Source organism: Cervus canadensis, chromosome 10 (assembly GCF_019320065.1).
Source record: "Cervus canadensis isolate Bull #8, Minnesota chromosome 10, ASM1932006v1, whole genome shotgun sequence".
NCBI classification, from domain to species: domain Eukaryota; kingdom Metazoa; phylum Chordata; class Mammalia; order Artiodactyla; family Cervidae; genus Cervus; species Cervus canadensis.
Genome location: NC_057395.1, coordinates 33,923,482 through 33,929,552, shown reverse-complemented (window position 1 = coordinate 33,929,552; position 6,071 = coordinate 33,923,482).

Genomic DNA, 6,071 nt, shown 5'->3' with positions numbered 1-6,071 from the left:
GCCATATGAAAGTCAAAAATATTCAAGAAAATGTCACAGTTGGAAAACAGTCTTTAGAAATGTGTTTAGGCCATTGAAATTACTGCTAAGCACATTTATTTTCATTTGAATTGACTACCCAAGGTCAGCCTTTCCAACTGTAAGGATTTTAACAGATTAGAAAGAATATAAGTGTATACCTAGTTTCACTTGTAAAAAGGAAAATGAGAATATTGAGTCTGATGGTCACACTGGGTCTGTTACATTGAGAACTCTGGCTGAAAAAGGCTGCTCTACACTGTGGGATCATCTAATAAAATTCATCTTGTGATACACCTTTGTGGTACTTAGGTAACAGAAATTTTAGGATATGACCTGAAATAGACTTATTTTATTCTGAATTTTATTGACCAGTAAAAAGTCTTATAATAAAGCTTCTGTTCACATGTTTAATAGAAAGATACACTGAAGATAATCTAATCATGCTTTTATTCTTAAGTATATCCTTTAAAATTTTCCCCTCTAATATTAAGATATATTGCTTTCCTGACCTATTTTAAAGAGAATTTTAAATATGTGACTTTAAAAGAAAAGGAATTTTTTGCTTGCTATAGATGTGTAGGTATAATTTTGGCTTTAATTGTTCTGTATTGTTTTCATTTACAGTCGACATGTAACTTTTCACTTTTCAGAATTGCTTGTTTTGTGTTATCACTTCCTCTTCAAATGATTTCATCTGGAAATTTGTAGTTCAGAATAGTTTTGCAGACTTACATCTTAGATAACTTGATTTTTAAAAGGTGCTATTTCTTTTATTACATTTTAATATTTTCTCTGTAATATTAGGTTACTAATTTTCAAAAATGCTGACGTTCATTCTGTATTTATTTGACTTTGATTGTTTTTATCTTGAATTTTTATATGGAAGAAATTTTCAGGGACTTTTCCCCTTTGGTAACATAGTACAAGAAGTTCACATGTTTATCCTATTAGATGCCTGTCTTACGAAAAGTATTTTCAGTCTTCTTCCTAAAATTTGCATTAATTCACCTTGTACGCCTAACCAGCAGATTTAATACTCTTTTTTTCCCCTTAAGTGATGGAATATCTTGAAGTAGAAATTGAGATCAACTTTAATAAAAATGTAATACATCAGACTATTGAGAGACTATGTTAATATGCTCAAAGTATGCCTAAACTTTAGATTTAGTTTATCTTTGGGAACTTTTATTTCAGCTAATTCTCAGCCATCTTTTGTGTAGAAAATAAGTGCTTAAATGGTAATTTGATTGCAACAAGGAGAAATATTTGAAAGTCCTTTGCACTTGTCTCCTGTGATAGACTCTTTGGAAAATCTCCCAAAACCACTATAACGTTCCTTTGAGTATGCACATCAGGCTTGAATCAAATAGATTTTGAATTCAGTCCTGAAGATTTTGGATTTGACAAACCATATGCCAAGAAATTTTGATGCTAGCAACTTCCAATGGGATTTGACATTCCTTACAATTCTAGTTTTAAATTTTTCATAGCTTTATAGTTTATCACACAATAATAGATACAATATGCATTTAAAAATTTTTCCACAGTATTTTTTTTTTTAACTTTTCATGGTTTTCAATTTGTTATTTTTGTTGTTGTTGTTCTTTGGCTATACTATGCAGCACGTGGGATCTTAGTTCCCCAACCAGGGATCGAACCTGCGTCCCCTGTAGTGGAAGCACAGATTCCACACAGATTCTTAACTATTGGACTGCCAGGGAAGTACCTCAGTTTGATATTAATAAAGCAGTTTCCCTAATAGTTATAACTTAATGAAAAATGCCAAAATAAATATTAAATAGTTAATGTTAAAAAGTCACTTTTCACCAAAGGCTTTTGTTCTTTGACATCTGTAGAATCTCAGAAACATTACATCTTCAGATTATTAAGCATCTAATTATAATGCCACTATCTCATGGTTTCTGGTGATATATTACAAAAATGATATAAGATTGTGCAATAATCCCTTCCCCTCCTCTCTGCCCCTAAGAATATTTGTGCGCATTGTGTGCCAAGGACTGTTTTAGGGAATTAACATCTTCCTCCTAGCGTACGTCTGTCTATCCAACATACATAGTGAACTTCTGACATAATTCCTAGGTCAGATTGGTTAGAAAATCACAGTGTGGAATGATTCCTTGTGCTTTAACAAAATTGAGTGCATAGGTAGCCTGAAGTGGCAGCTTATTGACTTTTTAAAAAACTTTTTGTGTATGTTGAAGTATAGCTGATTAACTAGGTTGTGATAGTTTGAGGTGGACAGCAGAGGGACTCAGCCATGCATATATATATGTATCCTTTCTCCCCATCCAGATGTGGCAAGGTTCTCACGTGTATAAGTGTATCAGACTGCCATTAAATAGGTAATATTCTGGTTTAAATTTATTTTCAAACCCTTACAGATATGCAGCTGTTAAATCATCAAGGTGCAACACTGAAGGCAGAATAACTGTAAGAAGCAAGGTTTAAATGAAAGTGTAAAGTGTAGACATATTTTCCATCAATATATACATAGATCTGGAATATACACATATATACGATAAAAAGAGCAACATAGTTTTGTAGTTTCCAATGTGAAGGCATTAAATGAAATTGAAAATTCAGTTTGTTTAGTCTAAATTTATGAAACAGATAGACATTTGTTGTTCCTCTAGACTGAAAGCTTAAAAATATGTTCTTAAAATTTTATATTTTTTTCTAGTGTTCCTTTTCCAGCTTTTAAAAATATACTGTTCACTTTTTGTTTTGAAAGAATTTCAAACTTACAAGAAAATTGCAAGAATGCTAGTCTTCACTTGAATCCCTACTTGTTAACATTTTGTGATTTTGCTGTAACATTCTATCTATTTGAAATATTTTGTGAACCATTTCTTCAGTGTATGATCTTAAGAACCAGGGCATTTTCTTAAACAGCCACAATATGATGACCCAAATGAGGAAATTAAAACTGACAGACTATCTAAACTATGAAGTGAAAGTGAAGTCGTTTTAGTTGTCTGACTCTTTGCAACCCCATGGAGCCTGCTAGGCTCCTCTGTCCATGGGGTTTCCCAGGCAAGAATACTGGAGTGAGTTGCCATTTCCTTCTCCAGGGGTTCTTCCCAACCCAGGGATTGAACCTGGGTCTCTTGCATTGCAGGCGAATTCTTGTCTGTCAGAACCACCAGGGAAGCCTAACTAAACTACAGTCCTTCAAATACCAAGAGGGAAGTTCTGAACATATGTTCTGGGTCAAGAGCCCATCCAGGTTCAGGCACTCTTTAGTTGTCATCTCTTCTTGTCTGGAATGATTCCTTGGTTTTTCTTCATTTCATGGTTTTAACATTTTCATCAGTACAGGATAGTTGTTTTGGAGACAGTCTCTCAGTTTGGGTTTGTTATTTCCTCATGACTAACTTTAATTTATGCACTCTTCCACAGGAATATTGATTTGTCCCATTTACTGGTGATACTAACTTTGATGTTTTCGGTGATTTGTTTTTTCATATTTTGGTTGCAGAGTAACACATAGGTCTTTTTGGTCTAATTCACTGGAGTTTGGCTTTGAAATGTGGCATTGGGATTTTTTTTTAACCTGATTAATATGCCTTGCTATGATACATGAAGATTGATGTCTTTTTAAGGGATTGAAAAGTGCTAAGTGATTTTTACACATGGAATTTCCAGGTGTTTTATTAATTCAATCTTTATGTTGATGTTTTAGCACCTAGACTGCAAAACTCTGTGATTAATTAATATACTTTGGTTTTGCTTACACGTTATTAACTACATTTTCTGTTCTACTTTACTATATACTCTCACCATGATATTATGCTTTACCAAAATGATACATAATGCAAGGTTGAGAGTGCTTTGAAAATACATTTTAGGGTCTTCCTTGGAGGTACAGTGGTTAAGACTCCAAGCTTCCACTGCCAGGGGCATGAGTTCAATCCCTGATTGGGGAACTAAGATCCTACAAGCTATGCAGTGATACTAAAACATAAAAAAATTTTTTTAATACATTTTATTTCTTGATTTAGGGTACTGCCTTCCCCCTATATTTTAAAATGTCATTTGTGCAACTTGAAAATTAAATCCACTTTAAATCCACTTAACATTTTGAGGATTTTACTTTTAGGATTAAGACTGTAGAAAAAAAGGATTTTGACCACAGCTTCTTTAAGAGTGATCCTAGGACCCCAGACCCCCTCCCTTAGAGATTCTGCATCAGTGGCTTGGTAACTGAGAAATCTGCATTTTTTGCAAGGTCCTGGGCAGTTTGATATAGGCAGTTTAGAGGTTCCACTATCCGTTTGAGAAACACTGCCTTAGAGAAATACCGGGGGGCCAAAAAAGGTGACTTCTTACAAGTGCTGTATTTCATGTACTTACGTAACTGAAAAAAATCAGCATTGCTATATCTCTCACCAAAATGAACACCATAGCTTTAAGTTTATATAGATGAAAAACTTGATATTTGCATAGTGTGAGATAGTAAGACATTTTGTATGTGTTTTTAAAGTATGTATTATTTTATAGCCATACAATTGATCTGTCTGTTCACTTAAGTAGTGGAGAGCATAAGAGAGAACAGTATTAAAATCCAGAGTGATAATCAGGTTATTTATTGTAGTGAATCTAATCTTGTGAAATCAATGGACATCATTACAGTTAGATTTTAGTTTAGTAGTATTGTTCATTGAACAGAACTTCCAGTCTCTTTTGTTAACTAAACACATACACGCCTCTTAGAAAGGAATATATTCAAGATTGTGAAAAGCATATGTGTTACTGTTTTTGAGAAATATTTCACAATAGGAAGTAATTATAATTTGCCTGAGTGATTTATAATTTAATCATCACTTGACTAAAATAGGTTTGTGGTTAAATGAATATGCTCCGAAGCTAGTTTTATTGAGTATACTTTAGCTGAACTTTATTAAAAACTTTACAAAAGAAATTAATCTTAAGAACTGAGGAAATGGAAAGACTAATTTACATTAAATTTACTCAAGAAGGAAAAAAAATGACTTAAACAGTTTTCAGCCGGGAGAATGTTGATTTTTAGCATCAAATATTTTTTTTCAAAGGTACAACTTTGTGACTTTTATGCATAAGCATTTGCTCTAAAATCTAGTATTACTTTTTTGTTTCAATTCCAAAATGAACATATATAAGATAATTTATATAAAAGCTGATTTTGTATAATTAAAATGTATCACATTTTTTTAATTGGAAATTTACAAATTTCAGGATAATTTTTTTTTCTGCAGAAGAGTTGATACTATATGTAGTAGACAGTATGAACTAACAATGTGATAGGTAACAAAAAAGTTAGGTATGAACATAGGTAGCAAAAAAGGCCTATAAAAACAGGTTTGTGAAAATGTTGGTTATTTTACAGGTTGTACATGTTCATAGTAATGAAACATTTTTGGCCCTGAAAAATCCTTATTGTATATTATGCTTATGGAATTATATACTTTATGTAAATGCATTCAGATAGTTTTTGAAGAAGTATTTTAAAATATTTCCTGTGATTTAACTTTCGATGCTTGTATACCTTGAAAACACTTAATGAGTTTGCTTATTTTTTGTGTTTTAAAATTTAAAAATTTATTTTTGGTTTTTAAAAATTGAAGTATAGTTGGTATACAATGTTGTGTTAGTTTGAAGTGTACAGCACAGTGATTCACAGTTATGTTATATATATATATGGTGAAGGGAATGGCAACCCACTGCTTGTCTGAAATTCCCAAGACAGGTATTCTTGTCTGGAAAATCCCATGCACAGAGGAGCCTGGTGGGCTATAGTCCATGGGATCCCAAAGAGTCAGATACAACTAACACACACACACACACACACACACACACACACACACTCTAATCCCAAGCACAGAGGAGCCTGGTGGGCTATAGTCCATGGGATCCCAAAGAGTCAGATAAAACTAACACACACACACACACACACACATACACACACACACACACTCTAATCCCGTGCACAGAGGAGCCTGGTGGGCTATCCATGGGATCCCAAAGAGTCAGATACAACTAACACACACACA